This window comes from Ambystoma mexicanum, chromosome 10, assembly GCF_040938575.1.
Source record: "Ambystoma mexicanum isolate Mex_15411 chromosome 10, UKY_AmexF1_1, whole genome shotgun sequence".
Taxonomy (NCBI): domain Eukaryota; kingdom Metazoa; phylum Chordata; class Amphibia; order Caudata; family Ambystomatidae; genus Ambystoma; species Ambystoma mexicanum.
Genome location: NC_090932.1, coordinates 359,364,711 through 359,389,318, shown reverse-complemented (window position 1 = coordinate 359,389,318; position 24,608 = coordinate 359,364,711). Strand labels below are relative to the sequence as shown.

At 45.8% G+C, this 24,608-nt stretch overlaps 1 pseudogene; it reads left to right on the top strand.

Annotated features, from left to right (window-relative positions):
- Positions 1-15,380: 15,380 nt before the first annotated feature.
- LOC138492870 (dnaJ homolog subfamily B member 9 pseudogene) lies at positions 15,381-15,925 on the top strand (annotated as a pseudogene).
- The last annotated feature ends 8,683 nt before the right edge of the window (positions 15,926-24,608 follow it).

Below are 24,608 nucleotides of genomic sequence, written 5' to 3'. Positions count from 1 at the left end.
GCTCTTCCCAAGTGGAACTGTAGACGGCAATGTCGTCTAAATAAGCCACACAAACGGCTTCTAGCCCACTGAGAGCATGATTGACCAATCTCTGGAAGGTGGCAGGGGCATTCTTCAACCCAAAAGGCATGACCCTAAACTGGTAGGCCCTCATTACGACCCTTGCGGAAATCGAAAAACGATGGCGGAACTGCAATACCGCCATCGAATAGCGCTCGGTGCGACTATGACCCGTCACCGCAAAGTACGAAGCCATTAGCGACACCGTAGTGAACGCCAACGCTAACTGCACCAAGCACGCGCGCGCGCGCCATGCCAAACCGTAAACACCACCATGGCGCAAGGGTACGCTAATTCCGACCCTAGCGGACATGTACCTAACGCCATCAAGCATGGCGGAATGTACCATTCCGCCATGGTGAGAAGTACGGCATCGCGAATCAACCGTAAACGGCCCCACTGAGTGCCTGTACACTGCTCCCTGCCCACAAAGTACAACTCCCCGTAGGTGCAATGAAGTCACAATGCAACCAGTGAAATGTACAAGTCACCCATGCATGCCAACGAACAAAAGAAACACAAGAGGGGCCAATGGGAGCTGCAGGGCACAGATGGCACGAATACAGAAGCCAATCCAATGGACATGACCACAGTCCCCCCCCCCGAAACGCACGCAAACACAGGCACCTGTGACCAGCAATATTCCGAAAATCACATCATTCCACCAGTCCACCTGGCTGACCGGCATCTGTTACACAAAACCCAATCCCCCGCCCCTGAGCATGACAACATTCAAACAGTCATATTGGCAGCCCCCACCCCTGACCTCACTGGGCTTCGTAGGCAAACGCGCCCAGTACAGTACCACGCAACTAAACTCCGAAGCTGGAACCCAATGCAGATCTCCTCCCAATACATCGCTCCCCAAATAGGAATATGCCACATCACTTGCAAAGAAGAACGCTACACGGGCCAAATCAGAATAGAAATTTAATGCACAACAAAATCACCAAGCCCATACAGCCATTAGGCCATGAACTCCAAAACACATTTCACCATTGTGGGCTGCATCCGCAAGAAATGACCAGCCACTACTTGTGTGACGCCCTGTTCCATCATGGTACACAGAGCCACATTCACGTACGAAAAGGCAACATGGAAGCGCACAGAACCGCAGGGCCGGCCCAATGGGGAGGCACTAGTCCAGCTGAAAGGCCGAAATGTTGCTCCGAGCCACCAGTACTGCGTAAGGGCATGTGGCCCATTGGCGATCGTCCCATAAGATCGTAATGCTGCTCCACTGATTAACATGAAGCAGCAGGTGTCGGGAGTAAAAGCCATCTGCAGGAGTGGCATACAGATGGGAGTGGCAAAAGGGGAGGAGATACCTGTCAACCAAAAGAAAAGAAAAAGAATAGAATGGCCATCAGAACTACTTTCGAACAACTCACTTCAATGATCACACTAAATCCACAGCCATATGCATGCTAGCCTACTCCAAAGGTTCATCACCACCCAGAAACCACTTGCGACTCATAACTATCTATATCGAGGTGTAAACACCATCACAAACGAGTGTACCTGTGCATGCGTCTGTCAAAACAGAATCCATCAGATGGGATTGGTAACGTGCATGGACACAAGTGTCTGAGGGCGCGTCGAGACAGGGAGGGCTCAACAAGGCCAGATAGACGATGGTCCCACTATGGCAGCCCTGCATCACATAGCGCAGGGGAGGCGGATAGATTCCAAGAAGCCCTGTACATGGCAAACTCTGTATCAAATCACCTGCCCATGCATCCATTCATCATTCCCTCATCCCGGGATTAAAACGCCTGAATATTTACTCACATAACATTAGAAATATCCATTGAGTCTGTGCGTTATGCAGCCTGCAAAATCCACAGTGCCCCAGCCCGTAATTCCAGTGTAGTGAAGTAACATGTATTTGGGAACGTCCGGCCTCATCGCCCACGTTGCTATTGCGCATCCCAAACCATTCATATCAATCATTGCATCCTCGCCATGGCCCCTGTCTCAAGGACATTGAACAATAGAACGTTATATTTGCAGTCAGACCTGTGGGCATTTCCTCGCCGCTAGCTGAAAACCGAAAGCGCCGCCCTTCGAATTCCTCATTTGCAACATCACGTCGAAGAGGCATCTGTGGCCGTTTGAAATCACAAATTAATCCATCTAGTGCGGCTGTGTGTGAAAATGGCAACTGCCTTCACCCACAAATGGGACGCCCCGCCCGTCGTTGCAACTCGGTACAGTGATGCATGAGGGCCCACCGTTACTCGAGTACTACGTACCACTGACCCTTCACAAGTCTGTTCGCGACTGCACAGATAGTATGTGAAACAATGGGACCACAGCAGAATGAACATATCAACCAATGTAACACGGCCATCGGGTACAAATACATGATTGCAATAGCAAGATGCCATTCCTCGAATTACCACGCTACATGGAGCTACACGCAGGGAACAGATCCTGGCTACTCGGTGAGTCTCATTACATGCATGATAATGTGGGGTATGTGATTCGGCAATGACCTGGCAGGAAGGGGGGGGGGTGCGTACGTAGCAATGGCATTCCACATCATACGTTTATCGTCCACATACAGGTGATGCTGGATATCCACTGAAGAGATGGCTCCTCACACCAGTCCGGAACCCACGGGACCAGCATGAGGAGGACTACAACCATGCCCACTCACGTTCCCGTTTAGTCATTGAACAGGCATTCGGCCTACTGAAGGGTCGTTTCCGCTGCCTCAGCAGGTCTGGCGGGGCACTCCTGTACCGCCATGAAAAGGTTGCAAAGATGGTGATGGCATGTGTCATGCTCCACAACATGTGCGTACGTAGAAATGTGCCCATGCCCCCTGACGCAGAACTGCAAGCACCTGATGATGGTCATGATGAGGGTGGGGATGTGGCAGCACCTCAAGGAGTCTGCGAGGCACCGGAGGGCCGTGACATTCGTCAGCATCTCATTGATGCATGCTTCTAGCACTCACGCCTGGTGGCTGATACATGGACACGGGACTCGTGGCACTGTGTGTGTCTGGGACATGCACAATATGGACTGTACGCCTATGATGGCCTAGTACACAAATATCAATGTCCACACATCTCATTGGTTGATCGTGCACTGTTAATGGCATATGTGATATCATGTTGTACAACCTATCGACCCGCCACCCAAGTGAGCCCAACACACCCCCTCCACCCTCCTACCTCCCCCCCGAACACCAGTGTCCAAAGATGCTCATTGTCAGTGGGCAGTCGCTATTGCAAGCCCCCTCTGCGGGTATCAGGGGCACCCCTGCCTGTGGAGCGCAGGTTCCTCCCAGATCTACGTTGGGGGCTGCCCTGGACGGAACTTGCAACGGATGATGTCTCTGCCTGCTCACGTCCATGCATGTCCCTAAGGGTTTGCGAGAGCTCAGTGAGCACACGGCGCACTGCGGCAAGTTCGGCACATACGTCCTTGGACGTCGCATGCAGTTCCCCCCTCAGGCTCTCGGTGCTTCTCTCCATTTGGACTCTCAGGCTCTCGGTGCTACTCTCCATTTGTGCCCTTAGTGTCTCTGTACCTCTCTCCATTTCTGCCCTAAGTGTCTCAGTTGATGTTTCTATGTCTGCCTTAGTGCCCCCACATTCATCGGCATGGTCCTTGAGGAGCGTGGCCAGTTGCTGCTGTTGCACGATTAACTGGTCGAGGGACTGTTGCCTCTGCTGGGCCATGGCCATTTGCGGGGGTGTCACAGAGGGGCTGTTGACCTCATGTTGCCTTGCCACAGGGCTTGTGGGGGATGGCCAGTCGTCGTCTTGTGGGTGCCCCTGCGTGGTATCCTCATGTTGTACGGGATGGGACAGACAGGGGGATTGGGACAGGTCATGGATGGATCTGACTTCGACATCCCCGTCTTCTGTGTCGGAACATGCTGCCATCAATGGGGTGTCACCTATGGTGCTGCTGCCACCGGAGGCAGTGCCTTCTGTGGCATCCGTTGGGGGGACCTGTGGTGGTGGTTGTGTGGGCATGCTGGCTGCTGGGGTGCCTGTTGATGTTCCCTCCTCTGTGCTGCCACCTGATTTGTGCTGCTGCCGTGTCTTGATGCGTGCAGCTGAGGTGGAAGGTCTTTGGCCGTTGGTCTTGGCCCTCTTTGCAGGTGTGCTGGTAGGGGTGTCCTGATGCTCGTCGTTTGGATCGGACCCTGTGGTGGAGTAAAGGAGGGCGAGGGTTATTGATGGGTCTGTGGGAATTGGAATGGCATTGTATCACATGCATTGGGGTGGTACCTGAGGGTGATTTGGGTCGGGGCCTTGGAGGTGCTTTCATTTGTGTGTGGAGTGAGGGTGCAGTTGTTTGGCAGCCTGCAGTTAGGGTGTGCCTGCTGCACGTGTAGTGCGTGTTTTAGGGGTTTTTAATAAATTATGTATTTATTGTGGGTTTTAACGTGCGCTATCAGGCCGATGTGTGTGGACGTTCTCCTGGACATGTGTTTCTGTTGCACTATGTGGACACATGGTACTTCACATGGATGGACTTTGTGGATTTGGCATTGTTTTATCTGGCCCACCTACCTGAATCTTCGGATGTCTGCACTCCTTTCTCCATCCCTCCGACTCCCTCTATGCTCTCCATTCCGATGGTGGAGGCACAGATTTCTTCCCAGGGGGTCAACTTGATGGGTGATTCAGGACCTCCCCCGGTGGCTGTGGCAATGTTGCGGTTGGCAGAGAGTATGCTGCGGACGCGTATCCGCAGGTCGTCCCATCGCTTTCGGCATTGCTGTGGGGTGCGGGGTGCGGTCCCCACCGCTCTTACCCGCTGTGCCACCAGAGCCCATATGGCCTTCTTGTTTGCAAGTGCCGTCCTGGTCATTTGCGTGGAGAAGACGACGGCAGCATTCTCCTGGAGGGTCTCTGTTAGCACGGTGAGTTCCTCACGGGAGAAGTGGACCTGCCGCTTGCGGTCGCACGCTTTCTTCGCTACTTTTCCCATTTTTCTTGGTTTCGCTAGGGTGGATGACGGGTTGGGGTGTGTCTCAGGGTAGTGTTTTTGGTGGTTGTGTGGTTTTAGTGGTTTTATAGGTGTACGGCGGGATGTTTCCCGTTCCGGGCCCATGTTTTTACTTCCGTTTCCGTATATTTCGGGTCACCGTACTTTCCGGTAGGCGCACACTGCGGTGTCCGCTGTGATGGGTGGCGGTATTGCACCTAGGGCGCCGTACGGCGGCGGTGTGGGCCGTTTTGGGGTCATTTCCGCCATCGCGGACTTTGCACTTCCGCCATGCCGTGGTGCTCGTGCCCGATGGGTCGGAATGGGCCGCACTTTGCTCCTTCGTGCAATGGCGGAAACGCTATTTACGCTGTGGCGGTCCGGTCAGTCACTTTCCGCCAGGGTCGTAATGAGGGCCGTAGAGTCCCTCTGGTGTTGAGAACGCCGTCTTTTCCTTGGTATGGTGGCATCTATGGTGTCATCAGCCCTGGGCAATGGGTGCGCGTCAGTTTTGGTGACGCTATTGACTCCTCGGTAGTCCACACAGAACCTCCAATCCTTTGTACCTGCCTGGGAACTTGCCTTGGGGACAAGGACCACGGGACTGGACCAAGGACTGGTTGAGGGTTCAATAACACCCAGATCCAACATCTTGGCGACCTCAGCCCGGATGTGGTTCTTAACCGTATCTAACATTCGGTAGCTCCTGCTCTTGACAGGCACGCTGTCACCAGTGTCAATCTCGTGCTTACACCACGGTGTAAGGCCTGGCGTCAGCGAAAACAGAGAGGCACACTGCTGGAGCAAAGTCCTGCAGGCCCTCTGCTGCTCGATTGTCAAATCTGGAGAGAGATGCACTCCCTCCACTGAGCCATCCTGAGGGTTGCTATGCAGCAAATCAGGAAGGGGCTAACTCTAATCCTCTTCTTGCTCTGAAGCCAGCAAGAGACATGAAACTTCGCTTGCCTGTGGAAAGGCTTGAGCCTATTAACATGGAATACCTGAGGGGCTACCCTTGGGATTCCCATGTCAACCAGATAATTGACCTCGCCCATCTTGGAGATTATCCTGAAGGGTCCAGTCCACTTATCTGCCAATGCCCAAGGATTGGTAGGCTCCATCATGAGGACCTCCTGTCCCGGAGTCCAATCCACTTGCGATGCTTTAAGGTCATGCCAGTATTTGTTCAATTCCTGGCTGGCCATGAGATTCGCTGTTGCCTGACCCATCATCTGTGTCATCCTCCGTCTGAGGCCTAACACACAGTCCCCCACTTGCTTGGGGGGACGGGGAGGGGTGGATTCCAAACCTTCTCTGATCAAGGTAAGGGGCCCCCTCACGGGATGTCCAAAGAATAACTCAAAGGGGCTGAAACCAACACCCTCTTGAGGTACCTCTCTGTAGGCAAACAGCAGGCATGGCAGGAGGAGATCCCATTTCCTCCTTAGGGGCTCTTCCAAAGCACCTAGCATGCCCTTGAGAGTTTTATTAAATCTCTCAACCAGACCATTGGTCTGGGGGTGGTAAGAGGTGGAGAACTTGTAGGGTACCCCGCACTCTTTCCACATGGTTTTCATGTAACTAAACATGAAGTTGGATCCTCTGTCAGAGACAACCTGCTTGGGGAATCCAACATGGGTGAAAATGCCCAGGAGAGCCCTGGCAACCACCTTGGTAGTAACAGTCCGATGGGGTATAGCCTCAGGGTACCTGTGGCATGATCTTCAAAAACCAGAATGAACCGATGTCCACCTGACGTGGGAGGGTCCAGGGGACCGACAATGTCGATGCCCACCCTCTCTAATGGTGTGCCCATTACTGGCAATGGCTGCAGTAGGGCAATGACACTGCCTCCAGACTTGCCAGACAACTGACAAGTTGGGCAGGTCCTGCAGTGGGACTCCACTTCTACTCCCATTCGGGGCCAGTAGAAATGGGCAGAGAGCCTCTGCTTAGTCTTCTTGGTACCAAGATGACCAGCTAAGGGCACCTCATGCGCCAACTGCAGTAGGAAGGGCCTGTAAACCTGGGGTACCACCAACCTCTTGAGGGCACCAGGTTCAGGCTTAGTGGGCTCACTAACAAGGAGCTCACCCTCCCAATAAATCCGGAATGTCCTAGGCACTTCTCCTTGTGCCTGTGACAGGGCCTGTTTCCTCAGACCCTCAAGAGAGTGGCACTCTCTCTGTCCTTTACAGAAGTCTGCCCGGGAGGGTCCCCCTTCAGCTAACAAACATTGAAGATCGGGAATATCCTCCGGGTTGAGAACCTCTCCCACAGGAGAGTCTTCTGGCTCTTCTCCCACAGGAGTTGAGATGGGGTTTACCACTGGACCCAGCCCATCCGGAGCATGGATCCCAATGGGTGCTGTAGGAACAGCGGGAAGAGAAGGAGCTCCCTCCACAGAGGTGGCCTTCTTGCTCTTCCTTCGTCTTGCCTTAGACCGCGCCTTCGGCTCGGGTACCTGACTCACAGCCAGACCCGGTGTCACCTGTGACCTAGTGACCGCAGCAGCAGTCATGGGAAGACCATCCGCGATCAATCCCAACTCTACTAGATCATTCCCTAACAGAATGTTAGCAGGGACATTGTCCTGAACCAGGACAGGAAGCTTTGCTGTCTTGTCTCCAATTACGAGTGTGACTCGGGCTACAGGCGATAATTTGGGAGGCCCATCAGCTAACCTGGTTGTTCTCAGAGGAGCACCTACATAGTCCTCTGGCTTGAGCAGGGTCCTGTCCACCACTGTCATGCTTGCCCCAGTGTCTCTCAAACCAGTAGAAGGCTGGCCATTCAGGAGGACACTTCTCAAAAACCTACGGGTGTTCTGTGGGATAGTCGCCAGTAGTTCTGCGTACTGGTCCCAGGCCCCAAGTGACACTAAGGAAATCTCTACAGGAGCACCAAATGTGATTCCTGCAGAGGAGGGGAGGACAGTGGCCTCCACCTCAGACATGGGGTAAGGATAGGTCAGGCTGACAGCCTGTACTCCGAGTGCCTTACCTTTACACTTGGAGTCACCCCTTTTGTGATCCAGAGCCCCACAATCCCAACACATGCCTGGAGTGTGGGGTACGGTACTGGAACCACCGGAAGCCTGCTTTGCAGCAGGCAGACCACTACTCTTATTCCCACCCACAAATTACTTATCCCCACTAGATTTTTGGGTCTTCGGAGAGGAGGGTTTAGGTTTACCTGACTGTGACTGCTTTTGGGACTCCTCAGCTTTCTGAGAGGCCCCCTTTCTTTGTCCTTGTCCTACCCACTGGAGTTAATAGGGGACACCCGGTGGGAGACCCACTTGTCAGCCAACCTAGCCAGCTTAAAGGGATCCAAAATGTTCTGGTTAGCAACATACTGACGCAGCTCTGGTGAACCGGCTTCAGAAAAATGCTCAAAAAACAAGAGGTGAGACAATTCAACAAAAGTGTTAACCTTGTAACCATCAATCCACCCCATCATGTTCATGTGCGCAGCACTCACCCAGTCAACCCAAGACACATTCTCTCTTTTCTTAAAATCCCTGAACCTTTTAAGGTTTTGGGTAGGTGTCTTGCCAAACTTGGCAATCAAAGCAGACTTCATGCACTCATACTGACCCCTTTCTTCCACACTCAGCTTCAGAATACAGTCATATCCAGTTTGAGGCACTCTGCTTAACAAACACTTAGCCCAATCTCTTTTATCAACATCATGAATTGCACAAGCCAAAAACGCTTCAATCCATTAGAGGATATCTGAACCCTCCACAAACACACCAACCAAATCTTTCATGAATTTAGTTGCTGGGGACCAGACACTCTCACTGGATTTTGCTTAAGTCTCCACTCTAGCTTTCTCTAGCTGGATTCTCTAACATTCAGTGTCCTGGTTCTTGAGTTCAAGGTCCTTATTTTTGAGTTCAAGATCCATATTCTTGAGCTCCACCTGTTGAGCCAGCGCCTCCTTCTTAAGATCAGCATCTATTTCCAACTTGCGATATTCAAAGACCAATTTCATCCTTAGTAACTCAAGCTCCAAGGAATTGCTGGGTTTTGGAATAGAGGCAGCAGGAATTGTGGTATTCCCAGAAACAGATTCAGTAGAAACCCCAGGGGCAGAGTCCTCATTGGTTGCATTCCCCCCTTCATCAAGAGTTTCACCATCGGTCTGGTAGTCCACCAAGGCAGCTATCAGCTCAGCCCTAGACGTATCCACAAAGTCTAACTCCCTGGCTTCACAAGAACTCTGGAGAGCCTCTAAGCTCATCCGAGTCAATTTACCATTTGCAATAGACTCCATTGCTTGTAATGCAGTTATTTTGTACACAACCAAACCTTAATTTAATAAAGTGCAGATATTTTGTAAGTGGCACGGTTATACACTGATTCTTAAAAACATAAGCATCCCACCGCTGCCACCAGTGTAAAGACTGGTAGGGGGTGTCTGTACTTCCGCTCTCTATATGGTAGAGGAGAGGCACAGAGGACCCCAGCCAAGATTCTCTATTTGGTAGCAATTGACGAGCAATCAAGGCCCAGCTTCTCAGGAGGTGATGCGGGCTGGTTCTTAAGTACAGTGTAGTCCCCGAACCCCCGCAAAGGAATGTCCACACACTGTATTACTGAAAACACAGTTTTATATAATTAATATTCAAAGGTATGTACACAATCACAATAACGCACTTTGTACTCAGAAGTCAACAATGATAAATATATACAATTCTAAAGTGGTACCACCAATGTTATCGAATCTCATTAAAGTGCATCAACTGTACAGTTAAAATGTCACACAGATCAATAACGAGGAAACCAGCAATAGAGATAGGCAGGAACGTAAGATGGTTGAAACGGTAGTCTTATTTCCTCCTATTAAGGTTTCACCCCCCCCCCAATGTACCTGGTGGAGTAGAGTTCTCCGAAGATGCGTCGACCGATGCTTCTTGAGTGACTCCCTTTAAAGCAGGAGCCACGGATCGTCGAGAGGCGTCAAGGCACTCGGCGTTCGGTGTCGGGGAATCGACGCCCCTTCTTGAGTGCCCTCCCCTTAAGGCAGGAGTCACGGGTCGTCGAACGTCCGATGGCGAACAGGTTGAACTACGGCCGTGAAGTGGCAGCTTCGTTCCTAGCGGTGCTCGTCAACGACAGAGCGTTGGCGTCCTGCAAGGAAGAGGCATGCGGGGCACCTCAGTGACGATAGTGCTGGACCGCAAAGAGATGATGAAGAACTGTGGCCCAGCAAGGGCGACGAGTCGTCGGCGTCTCTGTGGTCCTTAGGTGGTGGGAAATCCACCGGTGGATGCTCCTCGGCGCGTTGACGGTCGGGCCTTTTCTAGCGGGATAAAGTGGGCGACGATGCAGACGAGAGCGTCCGATGATCAAATGAAGTTCTTAGGCAAACGGGAGCACGGCGGCTCTAGTTGGCGACCGTGGTCGTCGACAGTGGCGGACAACAGTCCGGGTGCTTCTCTTTGAGATTCCGCAGCAGTCCCCATCTCGGGTCGGCAGCCTGTCAAAGGTCTGTCTACCATGGAGCTTAGGCAAAGATCAGCTGTGCACGATGGTCCCTCGTAGCTCGGGAAGAGGACGCCTTACCAGGTCCTCTCTGGGTCAGTCCTTGGAGACACAGCAGCTTTCAGATTGTGAAGGAGAGCAACAGCACTTCTTCTCTTCCAGCGGGGCTTCAAGGTCAAGCTTCAGTTACTCCAGTTACTTGTCGTAGTTGACTTCAGCTTCTGAACACGATTCCTAGCAGTGAGAGGTCCCCAGATATACTGTTGATCTCCCATTCATTCCGCTGGGTCACACTCAAGCATCCAATCACGACTAAGGGCATTCATGCAGGCAGGCAGCCAATCAGGCACACAAGGTATTCAGGCCATTCACTTCTCTCCAGACACTCACAACAAGTTATGTGTATTGGAACAAGTCCAGAGCCATTCAATACTCCAAACTGCATTCATTCCGGTTTCGGTCAGGGCTGTCTCAGTCATTGTGTCAACCACAGATACTAGACATCCACAACACAGAATGCATATTCGTCACACACTCTATTCACCCGGGTCCCACCCACAGGAGGTACCCACAACATACATCACTGGGAAGGCTCCAGCTAGTCTGGCCGGGCCTTCACAACAACACCATATATGGCATTTCCACCCAACAGCCAGTCAGGGGGAAGGGACAGAGTCAGGGCTTCCCAGGACTTTGGGAAAACAAGGCAATAGGTAATAGAAAGCAAGAGGCCACAGGGGCCATCTTGTTTTCCATTAGGAATCAACTGATCCCAATGGCAGGGCCGGAGTATCCCCAAAATGGAGGATACTCCGCGCACCTGTCAAATTCAGCATGGAGCTGCCACCAGCCCATACCCTGCTCTGCGGCCCTCCCACATGTGCCCAAAAACATACACTAGGGGCACAGGGTTGTACCCCCACACATGGGTGCCATAAGGGTATCCCACGGGTCCGTTCACCAAACCAAAAGAGAGAGAGCTGCACCGCCAGGAGTCCCACATGAACTCTTGCGCAGATAACACGACAGAACACATGATAAAAAGCAGTAAAGGACAAGGATACGGAGGCCCTGTCCCTCCGATGCATTTCCAGCATCACACCCTCGGCACCGATCAGGAACTTAATACTGTTGTGCACTTTAATCACACCCTGAGGGCAGGCAGATGTTTAGTTACATGTTGAGAAAATAGCAAAAAACTGTCAAACACCACTTTATCCGAGGCACAGCACGATACACTTCTCTCAAAATAAAAAATCACACAAGTGAGTTGAAAAGAACACGAATCACAATTCTTTACTTTCTACAAATTTCACTTCAAGAAATAATTAACTGATCAATAAACAAAGACAATGACGTAAGTAATGCTATACAATTTCAATTTTCCTGCATGCTCACAAGGCTAGCAGTTTATTTTAACAAATTAGTGGAAATGCATATGGCAATTTTTATATCACCCACACTTTTATTTTAAAATAAACACAGGGTGATTTAGCAGTTTGTTTTTCAGAACTCCCCCTACTCAGACTGAAACATTGAATGATTGAGGAATTTTGGACTTCAGTCTCCCCTCCACATAAAGGACTGTGTTGGGGAAGCTGGATATCAAATATTGGTATGATTTGAGAATTTGGTATGTCAGAACCTCCTCCACTTAAAGAACTGTGTTGGGGAAGCTGCACAGCAACATTTGTGATGGTTTGAGAATTTGGGATTTCAGACCCCCTGCCACTTAAAGGCCTCTGTTAAGGGAATCTGGATAGTAAACATTGGGATGATTTGAGAATGTTGGATTTCAGACCCCCTACCACTTAAAGGCCTGTGTGGGTGAGCAGAGCAGAAAGACTGCCCATTTAAATGACAGTCTATAGCTTTCAGCACACACTGTGAATGAGCTTTGTAAACTTGGAATTTTAACAAAAGCCACCCTGTGTTGTGTTGCCAAGGGGAATTCATTAATTTAAAATTGTTTTAGTTAAAGTTAAATAGGCTAAGGATCTACACAGTTTGCCCCCCCACCCGCTATAAAGGGAAAGAATTTAAGGCCAGCAGATCCCCCACCTTTTTGGTTGGAAAGGGTTCCATTCTACTTAGAAAACCTCTGTTTAAGGTTCAGAAAAGCCAGCTGTATGCCAGGACCCTCTGGAAACCATGGTTAGCGTCTGGTTACTCCACTCTCAAGGATGGTCCCCAGCTCGTCACCATTGAGTCCAGTCAGCTTTAGGCCTCCCTAGCAATAGACAGCTCCATCCAGATGCAATCTCCTTAGGTGATTTCTTGCGGCTTTCAGATGGTACATTTCAGAAGCTCTCTCTCTTACTCATAGTACATCCACTTTATATAGCAGCGATGACACCATAACATTTACAATCTTGTGGAGTACTCTGCAAGAGATCTTGCAAATAAGGTTGGACATTTACCTTTCTCTCCCCTCCCAAATCCATCCCCTCTCTTAGGAGCAGGCATAGGACAATTCCCATTTGCAATGCCCATTTGATCTCATGTAACTTTTTTGTAAAAATGAGATATGTGTCAAAACATAGATTTACCAGTAACTGCCATAAAATATACATTTTTCTGATTCAGCTAATCAGGGTGAATTCGATAAGAAAACAGCTGGGTCAGCATCACGTTGCACGCTGTTTGACAATTTTCTTCCATTTTTACAAAAAGCATAATCATTAGGAACATGCAATGTATTATGCACATACCTAATTTTACCCTCCACCCGTTGGCCAACTCTCAAATTTTAAACATTTTCAGATCAGCCAGAAACCCATTTTAGATGGCCATTACAGTTCCCCGAGTCGCAGGTGGATGAATTTAATATCATCAAAATATCCTGTGAATTACATCAAAAGTACACATCAATCAAGAAAGTACAACCTCTGGTTGCTGAGAAAAAGTTACAACAGTCCTTTCAAATTAATAGTAATATTCATGTTGGGAAAATGGGAGCTCTGCTTCCTCAATGCCTTGTGTCTCTTTGTTGTTTGAGGTTTAGGGTGCAGATCATACATGGGGGATGCATTTGCTATACAGATATCCCCCACTGCAGACATCTGGCATCCTGTCATCTTATCTGAAGGGGAAAACCTTTTGATCTGAAAAGCTTCTACTTTCCTGTATTTTCTTTTCTTTCCAGAGTTCAGCCTTGATTGTAGCCCCTGTGTTCACACCTCCTCCCTACGTTCTGGATATACACCTACCAGAGCATTTGGTGTGCTCAGAAATGCTCTTAGTGACAGCAGGTTTGGGGAAACTTGGTTTTGGACCCTTCAGGCAACATTTTATTGTAGTTGTAAATAACTGTGGGGAAGAACAAGCCAGGCTTGCAGTGGGGGTGTTCTTTATGAAGTTTGCCCACCAACAAGCCAAAAGGGTCTGCCTGGGGCCTAAATGAAATCTTCATGTGACCCATAGAACAAACCTTTCTTTTTCCTTATTGCCGGTATGATGCATGTGAAGCACAATATAAATTACATCTTGTTTACACGCACCATGTCATTTTCCTGACATCTTTATGTTGGCTGGGGAACATTTTTCGCATGTCATGCTTTAACTTGCAAACACAAATGTTTTGGTGTCAGTGTTTAAAAATCCTATTTTTCATGTGATTAAGACCTTTGCATTTCTTCTGCATTGGTTTGGGGAGTTTTGATTACACCCCACATCAGCCAGAGGTACTGGGCTTCGGGTCCCAGTAGCATCAACTCTGTGGAGAGGTAATCCTGTTTGGTGCTAATAAGGATGGTGTAAACCATTGAGCAATGATTGCCACTTCCTCCAGTATGAAAACTGTGGATCAAGTGTGTCTAGCTGGGCTAGCAAGCTATGATCCTTTTTGTTTAAAAGACTATGTACCCTGAGTGTGTAATTCTCTGAAGATGTCTGTTCATTCGCCTCTCTGTCCCTTTTCTTCTGAAACTCGACAAGGCTCTAAAATCTGTTTCAGAGAAGAAACATTAACTCCTTTCAGTTCTCAATGGAGTGAGTGATAACAAAGCCATTTTATTCTCAAATCCTAATCTGACCTCTGTCTGAATGAGTATGTATCATTCATGGTGACAAACACTTTAATGTTTGGGTGAGTGTTGTAAATAATTAAATGAGCACCCAGCTCAGTGTACATTTAGCATTTAGTAGTCTGGTAGGATGGCTCAGTGAGTTACATTCTTCTTGCTGTGATCTGTGTTTGATCTGCAGGTCGCAGGTTCAAATCCCAGCAATGCCAACTCAGACTTTGATTGATCCGAGGTTGATAAATGAGTATCAATTTTGATTGGGTAATAATAGTAATCTATGTAAATATGTCCTATGTAAAGTGTTTTAGATTAAATTGCTATGTAAAATTAAATTATTATTAGTAGTAATTCATGCTTACAATCAATTTATTGCAGATGTAGTTGTCAAATATAATGATCTGCCATAATGTTTCTGTTCCAAAATGTTCTCTGATTGTATGGAAAACAACCAGGAAACCTTATTGAAATTATGTGTCCCCTTTCCATTTCTCATAGTTGAATTTACATATAGTAGCAAGATGGTTGTAAGTTCTAGCAGGGCTCCGCCTCTAATAGGCAACCATTAGTGTGGGCTGCAGTGCAACAGGGAAATGGCCCACAGCCAAGAGCCAAACCAAAGTACTGAGGAAGTGATTCCTACACGTCAGATGACCCACTGTGAGCCAATAGAGGAATGTTTCATGTAGCTGGTGGCCAGGCCTTGACAGGGAGGTCGGAATGGGGCAGAGTGGGCAGAGCAAGGCAGCACTGAGAGGAGCGAGCCAGATAAGTGGAAGTGACTTGGGACAGGTATGAAGAACATGACATCCATGCTTTCACTGTATACATTCACCTTTTACATTTTTTGATGATATCAGAATTAATTTTGGTCAATAGAAATTACTACAACATCTTGGGTGTCCCTAAAAATGCCACTGCGAGCCAGATAAAAAAGGCATTTAACAAATTTGCCATGGGATACCACCTTGTTAAAATTAAGAGTCCTGACGCAGAAGAAAAATTCAGATACATTGCAGAAGCTTGTGACACCCTTTCGTATGCGAAGCGACAAAGAAAATATGACCAGTTTGGCCATGAAACTTTTACAAGTGGGCCTGGATGTAGAGGAGGCAGTGACAGTCCCTTCCAGCACTTGTTCAGCTTTAAAGTTGATGATATGTTTAAAGGCTTTGACATTTTATGATGAGAACCAAAATACACACTCCAAGAAATATTTTGAGAACCATTTCCACAGACACTGGGAGCTCATAAAAACAGCAGCATTGCTTCCAAGAATTCTATTTTGGCAGAGGACTGCTTAATAATATGTTTCTGGACATGGAGAACATGCTTACATTTGATGGCTTCAATGGTACAAAGAAAGGGATTCCAAAAGCATGCACCCCTCAATAAAAACAACAGACACCTCAGTTATTTATTTACTTATTTATTTATTTATAGTTACAAAGTAACTTTTACAAAAAAAAAAACAAGAACACATTTTCTTTTTAACATGAGAAGAAACATCAGAATTTATACAGACACAATTAATCCTAACACAGAAGTTTCAAGGTTTCCAGATAAATTTCATATAGCAAATACATATACAATTTCCATAATTTCCATAAAATCCCTAAAAACTCAAATCTTAAAATTCTAAAAGGCCATATGGCTAATAATGATAAGATACAGTTTACAATAAGATCCAATAAATTTCATATAATAACACTCATCCATATACACAGCAGTTTCCTTTCCTACAGTACATAAGAGTTTCAGTTATCATTTTCATAGGCCACTCAAGTATATTACTTTTAGGGATAAATTAATATGATACCAGTGTGTTGCAGGTACATTATGTGGGACTATCTAATATTGCTTTAACAGGATTACATACAACTCAGCACATTAATTATGATGGTGCCAGTGCGTTGCAAGTACATTATATGGAATTATTTCATATTGTTTCAGCAGAATTTCATAGATGGCAACACATTTTTAAAAATCTTATTATTGCAATCTGTAGCTTTACTCTTTTCCAATGTAACATATCTTGCCACAAAAGCTCCAAATCGGTATTGGGTACATGACAATTGAAGTAGCTGATGCGTTCCTTTCTTAATCTGTCACATTGGGTCAACAAGTGCACTAGTGTCTAGTGTCTCACAGTAATCCTTCTGTTTACAAAACTGGCAAAACAAATGACCCCTAACTTCACAATTTCTAATATCTTGTATTTCACCCGTACCTAATACATTAAATCGAAATCTCATAAAGTAATGTCTCCATTCTCTCCCGGGAAATATAATTAGATATGATGCAGGTTCCCCCATCTTTTTTACTGTCATTTACAATGTGATTGTATAGGCGGGTCTCCCTAACCTCGTGTACTGTAAAGTTCCAGTCCGCATGTGACAATAATTTGTTCACTTTCATTGGGTTCCTGATTAACATATCTCTAGGGACACCCAATAAATCCAGTACAGCGTTAGCTTCCTCCATCATATCTCTCAGATATTTTGATGTTGGGGCACCACTCCGTATGCCCTTCCCATAATATCATACAATGTAGATTCATTACTGGTAAACTTTTTTCTATAAAGGGACATTCTTCTCCATTCTAAAATGCTCCTCAATGAGTGCAGGCCGAGTTCATAGCATATTGCCACCAGCGGCACACATTTAGGCAGACACCTCACCATTGATTTTACCATTTTAGCTTCATATAGTGCCACCTCTGTCCTGCACCATAATGGAGCTAATTCAAGTACAAGTAATTCAGTACAAGGCCGTAACAAAATTGGGCTACAATTCGGATTTTATAAGGCGAATACATGGCATTAATGAACATTTTCATGTTTCAAATCTATTTTGCGCACTTGTGCAGTCATTGTGCCCACCTTCGCATTCAGTAAGTTACAAAAATTCTCCTTTTTTTTGTCCCCGAATACCAGATACACAAGGTATCTTATTGCTGTACTAGTGGGAAGTTTCTCATGGTTTAAGAACCATGAGAAGCAATTTCGTTTTTTCTTATGAGAAAGACAGACTATCACTGTTTTTGAGTATTTTATTTTTAAAGCTTTTACAAAAATATAATCTTTAAAATCAGATAAAAGACGCTGGAGTCCAATAGGAGTATAGTCGTACAGGGTCACATCGTCTGCATAAGCAGTCCATACAATCTTAGAACCCTAAATCTTTGGTGAGTTAACTAAAAGATGTGTAAATCTCTGCCCCATATCAGAGAAATACAGATTAAAAATGGTCGGTGCATAGATACATCCTTGCCTTAGGCCATTTTTAACCCTAATCTCTTGAGACAGGGCACCCGCCACATTGAGTCTAACTTTAAGCCTAGAATCTCTGTGCATATTATACAGTATAGATAGCAGAGGTGTTGGCATTAACAGATTTTCAAGTTTGGACCCCAAAATTGATCTATCCACTAGATCGAAAGCAGCAGTAAGATCAATTGACGCTATATAGATAGGTGAATTTCCTGGGAGCCATGCTGCATTTTGTAGGATGTTAATTAAAAGACCTCCTGCATCTGTACCTACATTTTTTCTAAATCCAAACTGATTTGGGGACATAATCTTAAACTTGTCCGTCCAACTACGAATGTGATCCAATATGAGACTTACAAACATTTTAGAGTCTACATCTAGCAGAGCAATGGGTCTGTAACTTGATGGAAGTGCCCTATCCCCTTTTTTTATAGATGGGTACAATATATACGACATTCAACTTGAAGGGATAGTCTTTTTGAGCAGAATGTCTTTAAATAGGAGAAATAACATTTTAGCCCATGTGTTTACATTTCCCTTCATAACATTATTGCAAAGCAAATTTGGGCCAGAGGCCCTTGAAGAAGAGCGTTTAACAATGATACATTCGATATCTTTTACCCCAAAGGGAATATCCCATAAGACATTTACAATATGCCGTGAAGGATTCCAAACCACAATTGGAGTGGAATATAGAGTACAAAAGTGTCCTTCCCATTTTTCCAAATTTACGCAGACAGATTGGGCTTTCATTTACGTTGTACCTCCCTTATTTACCAGTGCCCAAAATCTACATGTGTTGGCATCATGAAGAGATACAAACATGTCCTTGTCATCTCCCTGGTACTTCCATTGGTTTTTTTTAACAGGGAGAATTCACTCCTATTCAAAATTTTTGTTTTTGTGAGTTTTTATGAAGAGTCAGGAACCTACGTATTTCATGATTACGTTCATTCTTTAGTGTTTTCATTTCATCAGAAAATGCGTGCTTGTGTGGTTCTTTCCTCTTTGTATATTCCTTTTTTTTTGTTTAATCCCACTTTACCAATAACAATGGACTCTATGTAACCCCCAAATTAATTTTGGGCATATATTAATTTTTTTTGGATGTACATACTATTGTTAAAGTCTTCTTGAAAAAACGTGTTGGTTCTGTTAATATTGGTTTTGTGCCACACAATTCGATTCTGTTGGGTATTCAGGGACAGCGGAATACCATAGCTAGATGCATCAGTCCTGTCCACATCAATCACTATTACCATTCTTAACATTTTGTGGTCACTCTCCAATACATCAATTAATTTAAACTCATGTATGAGCGAAAATGTCTTGGTACACACAAAAATGTAATCAATAGTAGAGCTCCATTTACCATTTGACCAGGTGGATTTGTCCATTGATTCTTAAAGCAGATTATTTACGCATTGAAGCCCCTAGCCACTTATAAATTGTGCCCATTGCTGCCCTTGAAGGTATTTCCGTGTGTCCCCCCACTCATTTCGAATCCGGCCAACACTTCCTACATATTGTTCTCCTTCCACACAGATTTCAGAATTAAAATCCCCACACATAACAATATACAAATCCTTCGTGTGCAAGCAGTATTTCATTTATTGTTTGAAATGCGGTTCTGTAGGTCATTGGATGTTCTTTTAGTTTGTCCTTTTGAGTGGGTTTGCAATTAAATTTAAGTCCTGGCATTCCTGAATCATTGAGTCAATAGACTCAATATACTTTTTGAGATCACAATATGGCTGCCAGTATATGTTTATTATTAACAAATAAATTTGTGCATGCTTCCAGCCCACATTTATGAGCGAGGCTATACAACCTTTATATATACCAAAGTTCTTTATGGTTTCAAAGTTAGTATTATTCTTGATTGCGATAAGCAATCCCCCGCCATTCTCCCCTTACTTTGTTTCGTGGCTGGCTCCTGAAAAATTGTGAAACCATCTAGAAAAATAGCGGTTGTTGCCCAGGTTTCTTGAATGCACAGGAAAGAATATTTCACGAGCTCTGAACAAGTGTTTACTGAGTACGTTAGGGGACGTGACCTCCGAGAGTTCCATGATAGGAAATTTAGCTTCGCAATACTCTAGGTGGAGTCTGTCAGGCCTTTAATCTTGAGTATAGATTCTCTCAGGGAATGTGCCAATGTTCTAAGCTCATTCGTGTCTTTGAGCTGTTTCTCAATATTTATGTTGTATCCTCCTTGTGTTTGCTTATTCCCTTCTGATTTACTGGAATAACCTGTCCAATCCCCACCCTGTTGTGTTCCCAAATCTTGGCTAAAATGTACAATATCGTAACCAAATCTTTGCAGAGCCACTCCTTCTGTGAGTACAAGCTCATACGTTGCTCTCGAATAGAACACAATCCTAACACAATCATATCTCGTCAGATGAATATAGTCTATGAGCTTAATATCCCCAAAGGAGATCAATGAGAGGAGAGGAATTTCATTAAACAAGGAGAGGATCCTTACTCGGTTTAGTGAGGGGGGACCACCGATTGTTAGTACAAAATTCAATATGACACTAGGTTCCTTGCACATATTTCGGTTCCCTGCATTCTCTCCAGATCCTCCTGCCCAGCATATTGATAACTAAGATCTTGTTCGTCCTGCTTCGGGTGCCTATCTGATTCCCACTCCCTACCACCTCTGGTCTCAAACTTCACATCCTACCCTGGTTTGAAGTCTCTTCCTTTTTCATGGGCCTTCTCTAGATTCCATAGTTCAAATTTTTCTCTAATACGTTTATCCACCTGTTGTATTCGATTAGTCGGTGGTCCTTCCACTCTGCCTTCCGCACTCGTGTCAGTAGGGTTGACCGAGGCCTTAGTGGAGGGATGTTTTAAATTTGGCATATTAGTTTTTGACCCATCTTCTTGCGATCGATCATTTAGTTCCTGTAAACTATGGAATTCTTTACTTTCTGTCACTATTTCAGGAGAGCTCCTCCTTAGTGCTCCCTCCAAAGATTTACGCTCTAAATGCACTATTGGAACAGGGAGGGTTAGAGCAAGCTTGGAAGATTGTTGAAGAATTTTGCAGAGAGCTTCCTTTACTAGTATTTTTATATCTTCACTAGGAATAACAGTTGAATCATTATCATTGGCTTCCTTAATTTCAGTCCCCCCCCGCAATTCCCGTCCCCACCTGCTGGGTTGGGCTAGTGAGGGTGTCCGGTCCCTTAGGTGCATCCAGATGTGTTGTCTTATCCATTCCTATATCTCCTGCACTGTTTCTGTAACAGTATTTTCATTTGTTTTTGTGATGAAGAACTGTTGGATACTCTGTACCTCTTTACAGCCTTCTGATCTAGTATCATATGACTTTTTAGGATCTTCTTTTTTTCTATTTGTTTCTGTTTTTTTTTTTTTTTTTTTGGTGGTGGCAATTTTCCCCTTGTGGTTCATGGCTTTGGATAGGATGTTCAGAGCTTCTCCGTATTCGGCATCATGTACCTTGCGTTCAGTTTCTGCTGTCTGTTTGGGAGCCCCCCCTATGCCCAAATCCTGTCTACCTGAGTCTTCCTTACATCCAATGCTAACTTGCTTTCTTCATTAAGTTGGGTGAAGTCTAATATGCCACCCTCATCTGATAAACTACAAATGTCTTTGATGTTCATATTCATATTTTTTATTTTTATGGAAGGTTGATTTGAGATTTCTTTGTTGATCCTGAGTTGGCAACCCTTTCACTCTTAGCTCTTCTTTGCGAGCTCTTACCCTCATTTTCTTTTCTCTACGGGAAATAACATGTACAAAGGGTGGATCTTCTGCCTGGTTAGGAGCTATATCTTGTGTTTGTTTCAGTGTCTGATTCTCTGTCACTTCCTCTTCTAAAACCTTCAGAAGAATAGATGGACTATCGGATTTACTTCCAATACTTAGTTCTGAAGCATTAGTTTCTTTAGTATCTCTAATTTCATACTAAACTACTGTCTGGTTTTCCACATTTTTTATCTTCTCCGAGTTAATCAATAGCAACTTTTTCAATTCCTTCCATTCTTCAGTGGAGCCCTCTTGCAAATTTTTACTCTGGTTCTTATTTTATCTGGCTTCATCCCTCGTTTGGGAACCTATACTGTGCCTCAACTTCGGTTCCTTGTCTAATGGTAGGATATCTTTTTTATATGTGTTCAGGGGATGAACAAACCCTTCCACCCTGCTTACTCTTTCCAAGCATTCTACCATCATGATTCGCAATTCCTGAATCTCTCCGTGTGTCCTTTCATGCCCTTTAACCAGGAGTTTAAGAATCCTGGTTAGGACCGGAAAGGATTCTAGCGTGTGGACAATATCTTCAGTGTTAGACTCCTCAGATGCATGTATATGGGCAGATTCCTCAAAGTCATGATTCAGAGGAGCAGTAGGAATAGTTGGACTGGAGCATTTATGAAGATCTGGCCGTGGATACCCCCGGTTCCCGCTTCCAAACATACCCCTCACTTCTCTTGTATCCTCTGCGAAGGGTCGAGAAGTGGATGCTAAGGCGTGTTCCTCCATTCTACCCAGACTGGATTTATGGAGGTGCACGTTATCCAGCCCTCCGCCCCGTGCCCTTTCGGGTGTTGACGGTCCTGTGGGTAATCTAACCCGTCTGTCCAACTCCGCAGATACTACCGAAGCTAATAAGGACATGTCCATCTGCAGAGTGGAGGGCAAGGTGTCATCCATATTTAGGGTTGAGGGCCTTATTAATATATCTTGTACACTTAGAGGGCTTTTTTGCTTGTGCTCCTCAGGCAAATCAGCCTTCTTTGGTGACTCACAGGGATCCTTTACTGAGTCTCGCGATGCAATTGGGAGCGGGGGAATGTCAATACCACTCAATTCTCATTTTTCTGAGGCCCCTTCCCCCATAAGGACCGTGGGGTCTTTTACATCCATATTCAGGGCTTACTGATTAACCCCTAATGTGCTTTTAATGTTGGGGAAAACAAAAGTTCCACTTGCAATTAGAATATTTTTTTTTCCAATTTATTTTTTAGCAGCCTCACACGGGGTATGTAGCTTGCCACTTCGGGTTCCTACCATACTCCGGCGAAGGTAACACAACTGATCTTATATGCTCTGTCTTTTTGATACTGTTGTGTAGATATCCTAATTAGTTAATGGGTATTTACACCCGATTAACGCCCAACATGTAGCGCAAATAAATAGTGCATACGCCATTTCCTCATCCATTATGCAAAGAGTATTCCTTTGTATGTGCAGCTATATATACCTCTGTAATATGTTCCTGATTTTAGGACAATACACGTGACACTCACCGCCCTATACCTAAGTTGGGTATTTAACAATGTTTCCTAATGTGAAAACTAGCACAGTGTTTACACAAAGAAGAAGGGGCACTGTCGTGCGGGTTCTTTAGGTTACGTGGAATTGGTTTCAGTTTAGCCCCGCCAAGTGTAAATAAGGTGTTTATAACATGAGAGGGAAAAAACACTTTCAGTACACAGTCTTTCTCGACTGCCTATAACATAACTTTTTTCCAAAATGACAAACACCCAGCAGTAAAAAGGTCATATTATGCACATGAAGTATTTAAACAAAAGTTGGAGAACCCCCTCTCTCGCCACAATACGTGGAGCACCACCTTCCCCGCCAGGTTGTGTGTGCAATAACAAAGATACCCTCCACTCAAAAAGAAAGAAAGAAGTACCACAATACCCTACATGGGGAAGTCAATTGCATTCTACTCCACGTTCCCCGTGTCCTTGCGGCGTACTGAAGATAATTGGATTATTCACACGGTTTATGCGAGACAGTAAAAGTCAATACAGCTGCTGTCCTCATACGCGCACACAGAACCAGAACTTTTTTTTAACAGTTGTGATGAGGAAGACAGGTGATTCCCAATTCTTCTGCCACAGTGAAGATAGCAGACGAATAAAGGATTTAATTCCCAAAAAAGAAGAGAAACTAACGCCGCCCTCACCCCTGCTCCAGGCTAACAGGCAAACAGGGCACTTCTGGGCACTTCTCGTGCGCGCACGCTGGTGCGCGCGGCTGTGCCAATTTGTAGGAGTTTCCAAGTAAGTGGGCGGGGCTAATTACGGAAGAAAGAAAAAAGGGAATGTAAGTGTTTTAAGTGTACATTAATGTACTTAAGTGGGCAGAAGTGGGCAGAATGCTCACCCTAAGCGACCATAGTAAATGGGTCCACAGTAGTCCACAATTGTCCACGAAGTGCAGGTATTCCACAGGTTTGACAGGGAGAGTTTCCAGGCAAACAGGGCACTTCCGGACACTTATAAGTCCCCGTGTGCTGGTGCGCGGCCATGCCAATTTGATGGAGTTTCCAAGTAAGTGGGCGGGGCTAATTACGAAAGAAAGAAAAACGGGAATTTAAGTGTTTTAAGTGTACATTAATGTACTTAATGTACTTCCAGAAGTGGGCAGAAGTGGGCCGAATGCTCACCCTAAGCGACCATAGTAAATGGGTCCACAGTAGTCCACAATTGTCCACGAATTGCAGGTATTCCACAGGCTTGACAGGCAAAGTTTCCAGGCAAACAGGGCACTTCCGGGCACTTCACGGTGTGCGCACGCTGGTGTGTGCGGCCGGGCAATTTGAAGGAGTTTCCAAGTAAATGAGCGTGGCCTAAGCGACCATAGTAAATGGGTCCACAGTAGTCCACAATTGTCCACGAAGTGCAGGTCTTCCACAGGCTTGACAGGGAGAGTTTCCAGGCGAACAGGGCACTTCCGGGCACTTATCTTTAGCCTCAGTTATCAAAAATGTGTAATTGGACTGATAACAAGTCATATTTGTTGTGATTGTTTTAGTACAT